Below are 18,964 nucleotides of genomic sequence, written 5' to 3'. Positions count from 1 at the left end.
TGAGCTAGTCGGGGGAGCGAGGGGTGGCCGGAGACGGCTGCTGTGGCGAACGGCGGCGACGGTGGTGTTCGGCCGTGTGAGAGAGAGAGCGAGGGAGAGGAGGGGAGAGCCGGGGGAGAGTGAGAGAGAGCAGGGGGAGAGGCGTGGCGTCGTCCAGGGCATCGAGGCGAGGAGAGGGAGGGCAGGCAGGCAGGGAGAGAGGTGGCGTGGCGCGGTGGCGCGCGCGCGCGCCGGCCACACTCCCCTCCCTCTGTCGGGACGAAGACGACAGAGGAGGGAGGTGGGCTGGGCCGGTTGCTGGCTGGGCCAGCCAGCTAGCTGGGCCGCACAGTGGAGGAGCCCAGGTAAGTTCTCCTGTTATATATTTTTCTGTTTTCTAATTTCTGACATTTGTTTTGATTTAAAAATATATTAAATCATTTATTTAACTTATGCCAATTTTTGCAGGAGCTATATATATTAATCCAGAGCTCTTTTATAAATGGCATAATATTTGGACATATATTAATATATATAATTAATATATTTCCAATGCAAATATTTATGCATTAATTCCAAATGCCCAAAATAAATGTCCATGAGCCACTAAAATTATTGGTTTGATTTTTATCTCTGTCCAATATTTTCAGAGAGCAACATGAGCATTTTCTTGGATCCTTTTGGAGAAATTTTTATTTGGGTCATTTTCAAAATGATTCTGAGGGTTTCACAGATCCCCATTTCAAGTTTCTGATGAAAGAGTAAACATGATGCAACACTCTAATGCATGACTAGCTAGGGTGTGACACAAACCACTAGGACTTTAATATCTTCGCGTTAGCCATGTCAGATATGGGACAAGTAGGATCAATAAGTTATCTCAATACAGCGTGTCTTGAGAGATAACATTATGCGGGGGACCATCCACCATCCGTAGATTATCGTATCCTATGATGCATGTACTGACTTAGCAACTACGTGGCATTGTCGTAAAGCTTAACTCCATTCCGTGCCCGTACTGAACGAGACCGTACCTAGATGCCAGCAACCTCAACTAAAACATCAAATACCTCTCTTTGTTTATTTCCTTTGTTTAGTTTAGTATTTACTTTTCGTTCTCTCTAGCACTTTATTTCAATTCTCTTTTTACCATTCCATAGTAACCTACTTAAGTGAACTATTTCCAAACTCCGGTTTAGGTGTGAGCGTGTGGTTCCGTTAGTGATAACACAACTACAGGGATTGTGGTTCACTCCCTGTGGGATCGAGAAACCTTACTTATCATGAATTTGCTACATAGCCCTGTGCACTTGCAGGACATCAAGCTTTTTTCTGGCGCCGTTGTCGGGGAGCATAGCGCTTGGCTATTACTTTCCCATTCACATTTAGTTTACTTTTATTTGTTGGAAAATCTGATTATCATGTCTTCTGAGATGTCTATGTAGGAAAATCTGAAGTCTGCAATGGAGGAAAAGCGAGACAATATTCCACCTATGGCTATCAACAATTAGAAGATAAAAAAATGGATAGCACTACTAGAAGAATGGGCACCAATTACATGCGATGAGTACTTTGTAACGTGCAAAGATTGTAAAATGAAAGGACACTACACTTATCAATGTAAGTATAGTGTTGATCCTATACTAGCAAATTATAATATGAATGATAAATGCAATGCTAGTATTGAAGTTCTTCAGTTAGTACTTTATTATGGTGTGGATGAAGTTTTACATTACATGCGAGAAGCATGGATGAATGATATGGTGCTTGGTAGTTCTTATAGGAAATTTCATCCTATTCACCGTGATTGCAGAGATAATTTCCACGATAATGCTTTGATTATGACTATTCCAGAGAGATTACACTAGTAGAAAAAGGGTCTAATGTGCAACTCATTAGTCCCGGTTTGAAACTGAGCCGGCACTAATGTGACCATTAGTCCCGGTTCCAACGGCTAGGCGGGCCTCTCTCAGTGGTACCGGTTCGTGGTGAACCTTTAGCACCTGTTCATGCCACGAACCGGTACTAAAGAGCGTGGTAGCAGCATGTTGTCAGACTGGGGCCCGTCCAACACCTTTAGTACCGGTTCATGCCACGAACCGGTACTACAGGTCATCCTACATATAAACCCTTCGTCCAGCTCGCTCTGTTCTTCCTCCTTTCCCCTCTCCTCTCTGTTCTTCCTCTCTTCCCCTCGAGCTCATCACACATTTTGCCCAAATTTTGTCAAGATTTGAAGGCCCCCATCCATTCAAGTGATAACAAAGGTTAGCAACTTTGTCCTTTCATCTTTCATTCCTAGATTAGCTCTTGCAATGCTTTATATAGTGATTAATTTGTGGGTTTTAGTAATTTGGGAGGAATTATATGTGGTAGTTTATTTGATTTATATGCAATTTGAGCTTAAAATAACACTTAGTTTGCATATGTAGGTGTGGTATACTTAGTGCCTTCCCGTCTCCGTCGTAACCACCGTCGATCGTCCGCACCGACCCTTCGCCGGCACCACCTTGTGGTGAGCCTCTTGTTCTTATCTTTTTTATATAAAAAAATCATGTTTGTGTGATTTAGATATATAGTTACTTGTATAATTATCTTACCCGTACGTTGTTTGTTATACATAGTGCCATGGTTTTGATATCCGTCCCCGTCGGCCCTCGTCCGTGTTATGATTCGGATGTGGTATATTCTCTTTTAAAACTATTTGTTGCATTTCATGTTTATGACAAATTATGCCCATCAAATTGACATCGATATTTTTATCTAGGAGGTATGTGAACTGGAAATTCCAACCGACCCTATTGTCGAGAGGTTAAATTTAGTTGAAAGAGAAAACGAGTATTTTAAAGAAAAATTGAAAAGAATTGAGGGGGAGAAGATGGAATTGGAGTTGCATGTTGCCGATGTCGTCGATGATCACAAGATCAAGATGGAGAAAATGCGGTTGAAGATTAGAAAGATTAGAAAATATGCCATTGATAGTGAGGCCTGGTATCATTATGCTGTTGGATCAATTGTTACCTTAGTTGCGATCTTGATCGCATTTGTTGTTGCATTTAAATGCTTTAGCTAGAGAGTTATTTGTATGTTGCATTTAAGTGTTGTATGAACTTTATGTATGAACTTGTATTAATTTGGTCTATTCGGTGGTGTGTAATGAAGATGCGCCGGCAATGGATGTACGATGACCGATGCTCTCCCCAGTTCGTTGATGGCGTGCATACTTTTCTGATTGCGGCTCAGGCAAACAAGCGGGCAGATGGTTTTATGCCTTGTCCATGTGCTGGCTGTAAGAATGATTACAATTACTCTAACTCAAGAACCATTCACGTCCACCTGTTTGAGTCCGGTTTCATGCCCCACTATAATGTTTGGACCAAGCACGGATAAAGAGGGGTTATGATGGAAGACAATGAAGAAGAAGAGGACGACGACAGCTATCCTGGCCATGGGTTCCCTAAATACAATGATACAACAATGGGGGAAGAAGCTGAGCCGTTAATGCGGGAAGAAGCTGAAGAAGAGGCATCAGATGAGCCTGCTGATGATCTAGGTCTGGCCATTGCCAATGCAAAGAGAAACTGCGCAAGTGAAAAGGAGAATAAGAAGTTGCAGCGCATGTTGGAGGATCACAACAAATTGTTGTACCTAAATTGCAAAGGTGACAAGAAAAAGCTGGGCACCACACTAGAATTGCTGCAATGGAAGGCAGAGAATGGTGTATCTAACAAGGGATTTAGAAAGTTGCTGGTAATGATAAAGAATATGCTTCCAAAGGACAATGAATTTCCCGAGAGTACATACGAAGCAAAGAAGGTTGTCTGCCCTCTAGGGTTAGAGTTGTAGAAGATACATGCATGCCCTAATGACTGCATCGTCTACTACGGTGAGTATGAGGATTTGAACGCGTGCCCGGTATGCGGTGCATTGCACTAAAAGATTAGCCGCGATGACCCTGGTGATGTCGAGGGCAAGCGCCCCAGGAAGAAGATTTCTGCCAAGGTGATGTGGTATTCTCCTATAATACCATGGTTGAAACATTTTTTATGAAATAAAGAGCATGCCAAGGCGATGCGATGGCATGGAGAAGACCGTAAGAACGACAGAAAGTTGAGAGTACCCGCTGACGGGTCGCAGTGGAGAAAAACTGAGAGAAAGTACAGGGAGGAGTTTGCAGGTGACCCAAGGAACATATGGTTTGGTCTAAGCGCAGATGGCATTAATTCTTTTGGGGAGCAGAGCAGCAACCATAGCACGTGGCCTGTGACTCCATGTTTGTATAACCTTCCTCCTTGGTTGTGCATGAAGCGGTAGTTCATTATGATGCCAGTGCTCATCCAAGGCCCTAAGCAACCCGGCAATGACATTGATGTGTACCTAAGGCCATTAGTTGAAGAACTATTACAGCTGTGGAATGGAAAATGTGTACGTGCGTGGGATGAGCACAAACAGGAATAATTTGACCTAAAGGCGTTGCTGTTCATGACCATCAATGATTGGCCTGCTCTCAGTAACCTTTCAGGACAGACAAACAAGGGATACCGCGGATGCACGCATTGTTTGGATGATACCGACAGTATATATTTGGATAGTTGTAGGAAGAATGTGTCCCTGGGACACCATCGATTTCTTCCGAGCAGGCATCCCGTAAGAAAGAAAGGCAAGCATTTCAAAGGTGAGGTGGATCACTGGACGAAGCCTCGCCAACGTACTGGTGCTGATGTACATGATATGGTCAAGGATTTGAAGGTAATATTTGGAAAGGGTCCTGGCGGACAACTTGTTCCAAAGGACGCTTACGGACGCGCACTCATGTGGAAGAAGAAGAAATCTATATTTTGGGACCTGCCCTATTGGAAAGACCTAGAGGTCCGCTCCGCAATAGATGTGATGCATGTGACGAAGAATCTTTGCGTGACCCTGCTTGGCTTCTTGGGCGTGTATGGGAAGAAAAAAGATACACCGGAGGCATGGGAGGTCCAGCAACGTATGCACGGAAAAGATAGCATACATCAGGGTCATGCCAGCTACGCTCTTACCAAAGAAGAGAAGGAAATCTTCTTTGAATGCCTGCTCAGTATGAAGGTATCGTCTGGCTTCTCGTCGAATATAAAGGGAATAATAAATATGGCAGAGAAAAAGTTCCAGAACCTAAAGTCTCATGACCGCCACGTGATTATTACGCAACTGCTTCCGGTTGCATTGAGGGGGCTTCTACCGGAAAACGTTCGATTAGCCATTTTGAAGCTATGTACATTCCTCAATGCAATCTCTCAAAAGGTAATTGATCCAGAAATCATACAAAGGTTACAAAATGATTTGGTGCAATGTCTTGTTAGTTTTGAGTTGGTGTTCCCACCATCCTTCTTCAACATCATGACGCACGTCCTAGTTCACCTATGCGAAGAGATTAACATTTTGGGTCCTGTATATCTACACAATATGTTCCCCTTTGAGAGGTTCATGGGAGTATTCAAGAAATATGTTCATAACCGTGCTAGGCCAGAAGGAAGCATCTTAAAGGGCCATGAAAATGAGGAGGTCATTGACTTTGGTATTGACTTTATTCCTGACCTTAAGCCGATTGGTGTTCCTGAATCCCGCATGAGGGCAGACTAGATGGAAAAGGCACGCTAGGAGGGGATCAAATAATATGTATGGACCGGCATTCTCTCACTGAAGCACACTACACAGTTCTACAGAATTCCGCCTTGGTGGCTCCGTATATGGAGGAACACAAGAATTTTCTACACTCCAAACACCCGGAGCAGTCTGACGACTGGATTACACGTGAACAAACGGGGACATTCGCCGGTAGGTTGCAGACACTTGCCATGCATGATGGTGATATTGAAGATGACCTGTACTTGCTGTGCTAGTTACCATCTTTGAATATAATGACTTTCAAAGGGTACGAGATAAATGGGAATACATGTTACATGATCGCCCAAGATAAGAAGAGCACCAACCAAAATAGTGGTGTCCGCTTTGATGCAACAACCAACACGGGTAAGGAAACATATTATGGTTACATAGAGGACATATGGGAACTTAACTATGGAGGTGGTTTGAAGGTCCCTTTGTTTCGGTGCAAATGGGTCAATATGACACGAGGCGGGGTAACGGAAGACCCGCAGTATGGAATGACAACAGTGGATCTCAACAATCTTGCGTATGCAGACGAACCATTCATCCTAGCCAATGATGTGGCGCAGGTTTTCTATGTGAAAGACATGTCTACCAGGATGAGAAAAAGAAAAGATAAGGAAGCGAATGCATCATACGATGAGCCAAAGGGCCACATAGTTCTTTCAGGGAAAAGAAACATCGTGGGAGTGGATTACAAGACATACAAGTCAGAAGATTATGAAAATTTTGATGAAATTGCTCCATTCACAATGAATATTGATCTGAGATCCAGTTAAATGATGAAGATTGTCCATGGTTACGGCGCAAAGGCACACACGCGAAGAAAATGTTTCACACCTAAAGATCCCACTCGGGGATGTGATAGGCTTTACCATCATCACTTTCTTTTTTGTAGTAATTTTCCAAACTTATATATCTGGAAAGTGCTGCTTCGAACAAACCGGAGGGAATCTTTGTAATAGTTAGGGTACTTATGTGTTTTGGAATTTGAAACGCGAAGAAATTTTATGTGCAAAAACCATGCACTTCATCTACAAATTAGTTCGTCAAATAATTCAAATTTAAACTATTCAAATTTGAAAACTACTGGCACTAATAGAAAGTTTGTAATTTTTTGTACCTAAATAAAAAATATTCAGAAATAAATAAATGAAAATAATAAGTAGAAAAGAAAAAAAAACTAAATTTTTTTTGAGACAAAAACTAAATAAAAAAGCCCACCTACTCGGACACAACGGCCTGCATACGACTAGTAACCCAACCTGTAGTTGGGCCGGGATGCAGGCCCGCAAGGCGCGGTAGGCCCACAGGGCAGAGCGGCAGAGTTAGGCTCAGAAGCCTGCTATAGAGAGGAGTTCGAGAGAGCAGCCGCGCCGGGGCTTTTAAACAGGTGCGGGCGCCCCTCTGCTAGCGAGTTGGGACTAAATTTGCCCGCACCGCACCTGTGCCAGCGCACCCCCTTATTACTGGGTGATGGCTCCAACCGGTACTAAAGGAGGGGGGGTCTTTAGTACCGGCTGGAGCCACCACCCGGTACTAAAGGGGGTGCGCTTCGCCTGGCCAAAACAGCCCTTTAGTACCGGTTTGTGGCTCCAACCTGTACTAAAGGTGCCTTCTATATAAGCAGCACTTATGAATTTTGTCAGTTTCTTTCTCCCTCTGCTTCTTCTCCTCTGCCCCGCCGCTGCCGCCCCTTGTCGCCGTCCCCGTCACCGTCTATCGCTGTCCCCGTCACCGTCCGTCGCCGTCGCCGCCGCCCCTTGTCGACGCCCCCGTCACCGTCCCCGTCGCCGTCCGTCTCCGTCCCCTCGCCTCGCCGTCGCCGTCACGTCGCCCGCGCTGTGAGCCCCTCTCCCTGGCCCCTCTCCTCCCTCCAATCGAGGCAGCCGCGCCGCCGGCACCGTAGGTGCACATGCACACGCGTGCACACACACACACACACGCGCGCGCACACACACACACGATTGTGTTTTTAGTTTTTAGTTTTTTCTGTTTTTTATACAAATGTTTTAGATGAATTAGTTAATTAGATTAGATTAATGTCAAATATGATATAGAAATGTTAGAAATTTTAGAAATGTTTGTTTTAGCTAGATGAATTAGATTAATTTCAAATTGTTATAGAAATGTTAGAAATGTGATAGAAATGTTAGTTTTTAGTTTCTTATAACTTTAGTTATAGAAATTTAGAATTTGCATGTAAGAAATCAAAATCCAATTATTTAAAATTGTTACTTTTGCGGCGTATAGTATTTGTTCTCGACGATGCCCGTCCCGCATCCTCGTCGTCGACCCGTTCGCGACGACATCCTGCTTCAAAGGACCCATGTCCGGGACTGGCATTGGTATGTGCTACCTTCAGGGGCTCGCCGCTTGGTGAGGAACCCGGGTCCCGTCGTCGACCCTGAGCTCCTTTGGTGGCATTCCCATGGGCCACTTTCGGTGCGGAGGGAGCCGGCCCTATCGGAGGTGGTGCGTCGCCGTGTCAGGGAGGAGGACGAGCACGTCCATCGCTACATTGCTGTTATGGACGTCAGGTTCTCCAATACCTGGCAGGGTCTTTGGGGAGATGACCGGAGCTATGATCCTGTGATGGTTCCTTCTCTTTGGGTGTCCACCGCCCGCACCTCAGGAACCGCGAGTGGCCTAGATTATTCTGTAGTATTCGATCTTTATTAGATAGCTAGCTAGTGATGTATTTGATATACAATATATGATACGATGTATTTGAGATTACATATTATTCGAGACGATGCATATTATGCACTATGATTCAGGATTTCCTTATTGATTGCATGCATGCATTGTAATTTGAATACTAATTTGTTTTATATTTCTTCTGGATTAGTTAAATAAAAGCTAGGGCGGACAATACCGGCAGAGAGGGAGAAGAGCCCTGTTCGAGATCATACGCTCCCCACGCGCGCCAGATGATCGAAATGAAGAAGATGACGGCTCCCAATATCTGAACAATACTAGGGAGGGTGATGATATGATATTCGATCGCGACGACCGAATTGATGAAATCATGGACGACGACTATGATTATTATGGCGAAGAAAATGTTGATCTTGAAATTGGCGAAGAAAATGTTGATCTTGAAATAACAGAGATCGGCAAGGTATATTTATATAAGCAGGCATCTGGAGATCTCACATGTTTTAAATGATTTGAAGATATATTAATGAATCGATCTTTCTTCTTTCAGCCCTCCGGATCGAGCATATCTTCTACAGGCAGAGTGCGAGGCCCGGGCAAAAAGTTGAAGGAGGGCGTAAAGTTCAACATCGGTGCCATCAAAACTAATGGCGAACCAATAGCGCCTAAGAACATTGCAAACAAGTTCGTTCGTCAGTGCGGAGTTCTTGTGAAGGACAAACTCCCGATCTCCCTTCATTAATGGAAACAGCCATCAAAGCCCCGTCCAGATCTTACTTTTGTCGATGACAGAGCAAAAACTGTGCTTTGGGAAATTCTCATGGAACATTTCACCCTACCAGATCATTTCACAGCTACAGATGTGGAGAAAGTCAAGGACGCTGCTTTAGGAAGATGGCAATTACATTCAAAAACTACAAGAAAAATGTATGGAATAACTACATCAAAGGAGGAAAGAAGACTCAAGAATTCAAGGGAACACTGGAGAACCAAAGAGAACACTTGCCCGCTTTCGTGAAATTCAAGGAATTAGAATTATCTAAGGAACAATCCAGAAAAAACAAGGCCAATGCCGAAAAAATAAGCAATTCCATAGGCTGGGGCCAGGTGGCTACGCGGTGGCAATGCCTAAGTGGGATAAGTCTGAGCAAGAGATGCTGGCTGCACAGGTCACTCCAGTTACATTGAGCTAGCCCCCCAGGTGTAGCGCATTGGGGGGGCGTTGGACCCGAAGACAGACCAGGTTCAAAGAAGGCATGTCTTAAAGGAGCCGATGTTAAGTTAGTTGAAGCAATATAAGAAGCTCGAAAGGGGGTGTTCACGCCCAACAGATAGAACGACGAGCTTACGCGCGCCCTGGGAAATCCTGAACACCCGGGAATAACACGAGGCAAGGGCGTTGTTCCATGGTATGAGGGCTTTTCTGACTGGAACACCGACTAAAGAAGCCGTGCGAGAAGGAAGATGGAGGAGGAGAAGAAGAAGAAGCTGGAGGACGAGCAGACGAAGCAGGAAGAAGAACGCCTTCATGGCCTAGAATCAGTGCATGCGTTCTTGGCACTCAAATTGCAGCGGCGGCAGCAGCAGATCGACTCACTTATACAGGAAAGGGGGTCTCAGAAGCGGCAGCAGCTAGCGGATGATCCAGCATTGGATAGCATCGTCCCATCCATGCCGAGAAGTAGCGTGGGTTCTATCCCGGGTGACGCACTGCTGGATAGATACCCTGTGGATGACATCATGGAGAACACTAATTGTGAGCTACACTTATAAATAAAGAACATATCCGTGAAGGCGGCGGACGCCGTTGCTTATACAAATCCCCCCGGAGCAACCTACCATTGCAGAACGATTCCAGACGGCTATGCTCGTGTCGTGGTTGATGAGGTGGTGGACCAATATTCAGGGCTAGCGCTTGAAATTCCTGGAGGTGACGAGGAGCACACACTGGGAGAGGCCATACATCGTATCATCCTATGGAGAAAGGATTGCATCATCTTTTGAAGGCCACCGACACCGCGTCAGCTAGGTCTTGACATCCCAGGAGCTGACGAGGAGCAGACGACTCCCGCTCCTCCTAGTCCGGCACAGCTTCAGGCCACTCCTCCTGCTTCAGCTCAGCCAACGCGTGAGGCCACTCCTCCTCCTCCAAGTCCACCAACGTGTGCTACTCCTCCTCCAAGTCCAACACCGCGTCAGCCGTCTCCCTACCTCAGCAATCGCGGAAGAGAGCCGCCGCAGCTATGGAGCATAGTGCTACAAGTCGAGGTAGTACAGGAGGTACATGTGGAGGCAAGAGATTTCAATATGGTCCAAGCCTCGCGCCTCTTCCGTAGAGGCCTTTCGACATGAACAAGGAGCAAAATGAAGCCATAGTGAAGGCCCAAGTGGACACCCATTTTGGACCGAAACCGCCACCGCCGCCAAGGGAGAAAGTGTCCGAGGATAAGATTGACCACTTTATTCGTATGGCTAAAGCACCAGCTCCCAAGCCTATTGACTCAGACTATGAGCGCCAAATCAGGAAGGCACATCAATCATGACAAAAGGAGTCGAGCTCGAGCTCGAGCCAAGCAGCTGGCCAAAAATGCAGGAAAATTGTTCCCCAGCAAGGAGAACAGGCGCCGCAATCGATCCCCCCACTTGTTATACCAACACATGAGAGTACCGGCGCCAGTCAACTGGTAATAACCGACGAGCATAGAAGGCAGACTGAAATTCTCGGTATCACTGTTGGACAACTCCTCGAGATTGAGCCCATGCCTCTGCTTAGAGAGGAGGACATAAAATGGAAATATGTCTGCGGCCAACCTTTGGTCAAGCCTGAGGAGGTCAAGAACCTCCCAACGAGAATGTATGCATTGCATTATTGGTACATGAAAATTACCAAGAGGACCAATCGAGAGTCCCTCATGGTGAAAGTCAAGGAAGAGTATTGCTTCCAAAAGCTAGCTCTAGCCGCTGAGTATTCAGAACTATTTCAGTTATTCAATCAAGATGCACTCGACAAATCTCTCGTCAGTTGCTATTGTCTGTAAGTGATTTCTTTCTGTAATTTAAGTCTCAAGCTAGCTGTAGTGCTCATTGATCGATCATTACCTGTAATTATCCTCACTATATTCTTTTCTGTGGTATTATGCAGGATGAAGATGTATGAAATGAAAAAAAGGTGGACGCGATGGCATTGGGTTGATTGACCCAAATACCGTTAATGAACAAACATGGAAATATCCATGGTATAAAGAAGATGTAGGGAAAAACATGCTAGAGTTCTTGAAGCACCTCAATACCAATGAAGATATACTACTTCCTTACAACTTCCTGTGAGTCACACTGTCTTGTACTACAAATTCTGTTTTACTTACTAGCTAGCTAGATGTTAATAATTATTACTACCAATGATGAGTGTTATGCCCGCTTAATTAAGACATGCAAACGTGTGTGCATGCAGTTTCCATTGGATCTTCTTAATCATTAAAGTTGACGAAGGAACAGTTGAAGTACTAGACTCACTACTTAAAAAAAGACTACTCAATCGTGAAGGGGATAGTCGACAGGTAATTTCAATCCTTATTAACTATATGTCGGCCTCTTTAGTTTGCCATTTCCTGATATCAACTATTTAATAACCGTTTATTCATTTTCTTTGCCGGCGGGCAGGGCTTGGGAAAAGTTCAGGAATTCGAAAGAGGTTCCAAGCGAATGGAGAGAAAAGTTGTATTGGTTTCGACCCAAGGTATAATTAATTAAGTAGTACTAGCTAGCTACCATGCATCTCTTTAATTCTAGTTTCAATACCATTAATTATCATGCTTGGTTAATTATTATCTGATTAAATTCTATTCTCGTACACTACAAGAAATATGTCAACTAGTGATCTTCTGTCAGTGACCCTGGAAGAATTGGTCATAGATCTATGACCATTTGAGACCAATTGCTCAAAAGCTGTTCGGGGGGCTCCAAACCCTAAACCATTGCGACCATTTTGGTCAGAATGGTCGTAATTTCCTTACACGAAATGGTCATAAAGCAAACAGCGCTGGTCCGCTGCCTTATTTCTAGTTGTTAACGACCAATATAGATGGTCATAGCCTTGTAAATTGTGGTGGGTTGTGATGACTAGGCACCATCTCATCAGTTTTTCCTATGTGTCATGTCCACGTGTCAATTTTTGCCCTAGGTTGTGAAGCAACCTATATTTCTGTTATTCCAAAAATTCTCATAAATTGTTTGGATCATATCTTCATCAAATATGTCAAAAGACCTTCCTTGCCTAGGTGAAAAATAATTCAACAATATTCATTTTCCTATTCTATTCACAGCAACACTTTGTGAAGGAAGTGTTATTTATATATTCTTGATTTCCCTAAAAATTTGTGAAGACATTCTTCTTAGTATATGATCATCCTCAGCCAAAACTCACGCCCATTGGACATGTGCATTTCCCGTACCGCTAATCAAACACTTGGGTGCTAATTCATGTTTGAGCATAGTTCGGTCTCCTCATGAGAATCTTATGTTATAATTTTCTTCATACCACCTACCTGGGGAGTGCTCAATCCACTAGACATTCCTAGTCCACCCAGAACGCATGGCAACACCACGGTCACGCGGTGACCACGCGGCGGGCATGCGAGCTTACGCACTCTATAGTTGGGGCCCTCGGCCACCGTCCAAACCTCGATGTATCGCCACCAAACCATGTATTTCTGATTAAATAGGTACTTATGTACCTAGAAATTATTTTTGTAAAAAAATAAAGAGCAAACTATGAGACAACTGCAGTTCAAATTTGACCCGCTTCCTGCTGAATCGGCGGGAATTTGTCTTTTTCACCAGAGGTGGATCAAAACTTTTGACACCCAACCATTTTGTCAATTGTGCATTATATATGGCCTAGTATTTTATAAAACTGAGTAGGTCCAATTTTGCAACAAATATATGGTAGGTCCTTCACAAAAAACACTCATTTTGGGCACTCGAAAAAATGGAAAATGAATATTTTGTCCAAACAAAATGAAAACTTCCCTAGGCAACATTGTTTCTCATTCCAAGATGGACCCTTGTGCACGATATGAGGTCATTTCAACAAACTATGCCATGAATGTAGCCATAAGATTGATCATTTGGCTTGGCATCCATGGATTTTCACACATGATAGCTCATTTCTGAGAACACTTTTTAAAATAATTACTGTATTACAATTTTATTATTTTTTTGGAAACTTGGTCACATATACTCACACAATGCGGAGGTTTTCCAATTTTTTGTTTTTTATGAATTTTTTATGCCCGTTTCAAAATGCGGTCAAAACGGCGGGAATGACCGTTCCTAGCTAGTGGTTGAATCTTGTAATATTTTTGGTGTTTCTATGATTAAATAGATACTTATGTACCTAGAAATGATTTTTGGAAAATATAAATGGCAAACTACGAGGTAGCTACAATGCAAATTTGACCCGCTTCCACCTAAATCGACGAAATTTTTTCTTTTTCTGGAGAGGTGGATCAAAACTTTTGACACCCAACCATTTTGTCAATTGTGCATTATATATGGCCTAGTATTTTATAAAATTGATTAGGTCCAATTTTGCAACAAATATATAGTAGGTCCTTCGCAAAAAAACTCATTTTGGGCACTCGAAAAGATGGAAAATGAATTTTCTGTGCAAAGAAAATGAAAACTTCCTTAGGCAACATTGTTTGTCATTGCAAGATGCACCCTTGTGCACGATATGAGGTCATTTGAACAAACTATGCCATGAATGTGGCCATACGATTGATCATTTGGCTTGAAAGCCATGAATCTTCACACACGATAGCTCATTTCTGAGAACACTTTTTTAAAATAATTTCTGTATTACAAGTTTATTATTTTTCCTGGAAACTTGGTCACATATATTGACACAATGCGAAGGTTTTGCAATTTTTTGATTTTTTTTGGAATTTTTTATGCCCGTTTCAAAATGCGGTCAAAATAGCGGGCTTGACCGTTCCTAGCTAGTGGTTGTATCTTGGAATTTTTTTTATGTTTCTCTGATTAAATAGATACTTATGTAGCTAGAAATGGTTTTTTGAAAAACTAAAGAGCAAACTATGAGGCAGCTTCAATTCAAATTTGACCCACTTCCTACTGAATCGGCGGGAATTTGTCTTTTTCACCACAGGTGGATCAAAACTTTTGACACCCAACCATTTTGTCAATTGTGCATTAAATATGGCCTAGTATTTTAGAAAATTAATTTGGTCCAATTTTTCAACAAGTATATGGTAGGTCCTTCACAAAAAAACTCATTTCAGGCACTCAAAAAATGGAAAATGAATTTTTCGTGCAAAGAAAATGAAAACTCCCTTAGGCAACATTGTTTGCCATTCCAAGATGCACCCTTGCGAAAAATATGAGATCATTTGAACAAACTATGCCATGAATGTGGCCATAAGATTGATCATTTGGCTTGAAATCCATGAATCTTCACACGTGATAGCTCATTTCTGAGAACACTTTTTTAAAATAATTACCTATTACAAGTTTCTTATTTTTTCTATCAACTTGGTCACATGTAATGACACAATGCGGAGGTTTTCCAATTTTTTTAATTTTGTTTGAATTTTTCATGCCCGTTTCAAAATGCGCTCAAAACCGCGGGCATGACCGTTCCTAGCTAATAGTTGAATCTTGAGAAACTTTTGGTGTTTCTCTGATTAAATAGATACTTATGTACCTAAAAATTATTTTTGGAAAAAATAAAGAACAAACTATAAGGCAGCTGCAGTTCAAATATTACTCGTTTCCACGTGGATCGGCGGAAACTTGTCTTTTTCACGAGAGGTGAATCAAAACTTTTGACATCCAAGTATTTGGTCAATTATACATTAAATACGTTCTAATATTTTAGAAAATTGATTTGGTTCAATTTTGCAACAAATATATTATAGGTCCTTCACAAAAAACTCATTTTGGGCACGAGAAAAATGAAAAATGAATTTTTAATCAACTAAGACCAATTTTTTAGTCAATTACGACCAATTTAGATGGTCATGACATCGTACCCGTGTGCTGCATTTTGAATGGTCTGTTGGCGTTTCACGCGGATCGTGGATGGAACACCGTTGGATGCTCGCGAATCCAATGGTAGTCCTCACCCCAAGCCCACCTAAGCCGAAACCCTAGTCCTTGTGGACATTTTCCATCCACCCCCCGCCTCCATTCTTTCTCCCCTTGCTCTCTTCTCCGTCCGCGCACGCCTTCCCTCCCTGCTCCCTCCCATGGAGAACCCCGTCGCCTCCTCCCCTCCCCGCTCTCCCTCCCGGTCCCGACCTTCTCGCCCCGCTGCCTCTACCCCCACCACCACGGCCTCCACCACCAATCTACCATGCCGCCCTCGTTCCCCCTGCCGACGCCACCTCCATCGCCATCTCCCTCTCTCTCCCTCTCCCTGATCTCTGACCCAGCCACCACCCATGGCGCCAGCCAGAGCAGCCACCAGCTATGGTAATGACAAAGCTAGAGGTTGCCGGATCCGGGATCAGGGTGGCGCATAGCCCCTCCTCCCGTGAGATCCTCTACATCGAGCAGCTCCTCTGCCCGCTCCCCATCCGGATCGAGCAGTTCCTCTTCGCCCGCTCTACCGACCCCCTCCATCAGTCGTCGCTATGCAGTACACTTCCACCGCTTCCGCCACCTCCCAAGTCGTCGTCCTCCCGATCCCCTCCCCTCCCCTTCCTATGCTCCGGACACCCGATCTCCATCGAACCGGGCGCCCATCCACCTCTATGGGCGTCAGAAGCATTGGCGTATGAGCAATGGCGTCGCCTGGGTCACGGCGGTGGGCGTACATGCGGATCATGGCCGGCACCATCTTCGGCGGTGACCACGGCTTCTACGTCATGCACCGCATCGAGACCTCCAACAAGGTACGACGACTCCCGCACACCAACCTGCCATGATGTGTGGACCATTTGGTCGAAGCCGCGGTGCTCACTCCCGATTTTCTTTATCGTGTGCAGGCGAGGATGGAGGAGAGGCTGCATCGATGGCAAGCTGGAGTGCCTCTACCATGGGTGGCAGTTCGACGGCCAGGGAAACCCATAGGTCCCACCTTCTCACACTTCTTTCTAATCAAGTTCTGAAATCGTGCTAGTTGTTTACTTTCCCCAGGTTAACTGTCTACATCAGATCCATCATTCATACTCAGGTTGACTGTATGACATACTACTGCAATTTGCACTAGCCTAGCTTTGATTTTTTTTGCTAGGAATAGAATTGACATGCATAGCTGAACTGATTGGAAAGGGATGGCAGTATATACTTTCTATCATGTAGTAGCATCGGCTCTTTATCTGGAAAAAGAATACTATCAAGTCTTTAGCTAGCTAGCTACTAGTACAACCTGCAACCCAATAAGAACAGTAGCTTTCCTGCACACATCTAGCTAGCTAATGACACTAGTATTCAGAAACAACTTCACTTTGAAACTCTGAATCACTTCTCCCTGACAGACACAACATGCACACATCTTGCAGGTTAATGGAGCAATGATGTGGTGGTATAACATATCTGCGACGGTTCTTGAAGCAGCTCTGCAAGTGGAGGATCGTGTCCAGGGTAGAGGAGTCTCTGATACTGTCCACATTTTGCTGTCTCTATTCGTCGAAGCTTGTGTGCACATTATGTAACAACCAGGCCATCATTTCTCCTATTGTGCATACCTGTGCAATTCTGTTGTGCAACCAGCGTATATTTGTTTTTGGTTTTGTTGTTAGTACTCTAGATATTAGAACTATATGGCTTAGCGGGTGGCCCTATTTTGCCGTCGTGAGAGGAGCTCTCGTCACTCCCCTCCACTACACGTGTTCAACAAAAAATGTTTTAGTTTGTCATACATAATTGACTGTGCTTATGTTGGTTGTTATTGAGTGTATAATTCATTAGAGTAATTATTTGTTTTGAAGTATAACTAAAACTTCATATATGTATTGACATTCATTTGTTGGTTTATTTACATTCATTGAAAGCATATAATCAATATTTGGTCTGATGATTTATGTACTGTTATCTCAAATAAAAAAGCTAAATCCCATTAGAGACTACAACAATAGTAATATTGGACTTGGAGTTTCTGCTATTTTTAGTTTGGTTTGAAGTGATTGCTAGGCCTAGTGATTGTGTGATTTAGTGGTCCTATCCAGCAAAATTTATAGCCACACCTCATTCTGACCCGTGAATTTAAAAATACAGAACCGATTTCCCATAATACTGTTGCTAGCGTGTTTTGCTGCGACAGTCAATTTTTTTCATTATAAATCTTTTAGATTGTTCGAGTTCAAAATTAACATAAATTCCCTTGTATTCTACTAAACTACTGTAGTTAGCAATACATTCCTATGAGTGCTAGTGTCGGTGACTCCCTTAACAAAATTCTGCTAGTGGCTAGCATGTTCCTCTGACAGTCAATATTTTTCATTATAAATCTATTAGATTAGATTGTTGGAGTTCAAAAACAGCATAAATTGGCACTTGGAATGTTTTCCCATGCTTTTCTTTTTTGTAATAAAACATGCATGCTCGGTGCTAACTCAACTGATGGTTCCTTCTTTCAGCCTACCCCAAGAAAACATTGCACCTGCAGGCCCTGGATGGAGCCAAGGACATTGCTAATCTTCTCTGAACCAGAAAAGTGGTGCTTCTCCTGACGCCCATACTACTGCCCCTCTTTCTCTCCCAGTGTATTCGTCATCTCGGGTCATAATTTTTCTAAATTCCCTGTTGTTGTAGCTTGTTGGATGCATAGTTTGATCTCCCAATGGGAATTATTAGTGAATGGTGATGTCTATGGTCACAAGATCCTCGGTTGCATCTGGTTTCTCAGTGTCGTTTCCGCAGTTTGCAAAATGTTGTGATGAATCATGAAATCTATGACATATGTCAGACTTCAGAGATGCCATTTGCCATTGATGAGAAGATATTTCATATTCTGAGCAATATTGTTATAGCCTTTTTTCTTGCTGTACATGCATGCTTATATGTTTGAGGGTCAAGTGATGAGGAATAAACCATCAACAATATGATGGAGCTCTTCTCCTTTGACTCTTAGTATTTAAGTCCCTGATGGTACCTCAACACCCTGATATGTTTGTGGCTTTCTATGCTATCCACATACTGAAGGAAGTCCTGCTATCTTCACAACAAATATAATTTTGCTTGAACGAGCTTATAAATTGAACTATCTCCACAACAAAGATATTTACCATTTGTAGTTCCAATCTAAAGTGTTGCTTGATTTAATTTGTGGTTCAAGTGATGATGAGAAACTGCAATAATATGACATGAGTTACACTCCTGTGGTTCGTAGTTTAAAGTCTGATGATTTCTTATCTTCAAATAACCGTTGTCTTGTGAAATGCAATGCTTCTCACGTTCTTGTTTTCTTATGAATTGCTTGATGCAATTTCTAAGTCGATTATTGTCGTAGTACTTATATATCCATCAGCTGTTACTGTGCCTTTGTGGCGCAGTCTGAATCTCTGTAGACCGATAATATCTGAAGCATGAGCCAAGCACAACATCTCTACAGTTTCAGAATGGAAAACCAATCATGCTATATGTATTAAGCAACTCCGTTGCAGTCTAATTTGTTCAAAATGGAGATGACAACTTTGGTAGGTTTGCATCATACCTT

At 43.3% G+C, this 18,964-nt stretch overlaps 2 non-coding genes and 1 pseudogene across 2 annotated transcripts; all 3 read left to right on the top strand.

Moving 5' to 3' along the window:
* Nucleotides 1-18,173: 18,173 nt before the first annotated feature.
* Nucleotides 18,174-18,270, top strand: LOC123073083 (small nucleolar RNA R64/Z200 family). The gene has a single exon (XR_006435585.1). It is a non-coding gene; the product is annotated as a small nucleolar RNA R64/Z200 family (small nucleolar RNA).
* Nucleotides 18,271-18,316: 46 nt separating this feature from the next.
* LOC123073069 (small nucleolar RNA Z199) lies at nucleotides 18,317-18,401 on the top strand. The gene has a single exon (XR_006435581.1). It is a non-coding gene; the product is annotated as a small nucleolar RNA Z199 (small nucleolar RNA).
* A 174-nt stretch (nucleotides 18,402-18,575) lies between these two features.
* On the top strand, nucleotides 18,576-18,654 carry LOC123073071 (uncharacterized; annotated as a pseudogene).
* Nucleotides 18,655-18,964: the final 310 nt, after the last annotated feature.

This window comes from Triticum aestivum, chromosome 3B (assembly GCF_018294505.1).
Source record: "Triticum aestivum cultivar Chinese Spring chromosome 3B, IWGSC CS RefSeq v2.1, whole genome shotgun sequence".
In the NCBI taxonomy this organism is placed as follows: domain Eukaryota; kingdom Viridiplantae; phylum Streptophyta; class Magnoliopsida; order Poales; family Poaceae; genus Triticum; species Triticum aestivum.
The sequence above is the reverse complement of the archived record's forward strand: the minus strand, read 5'-3'. Positions and strand labels throughout refer to the sequence as shown.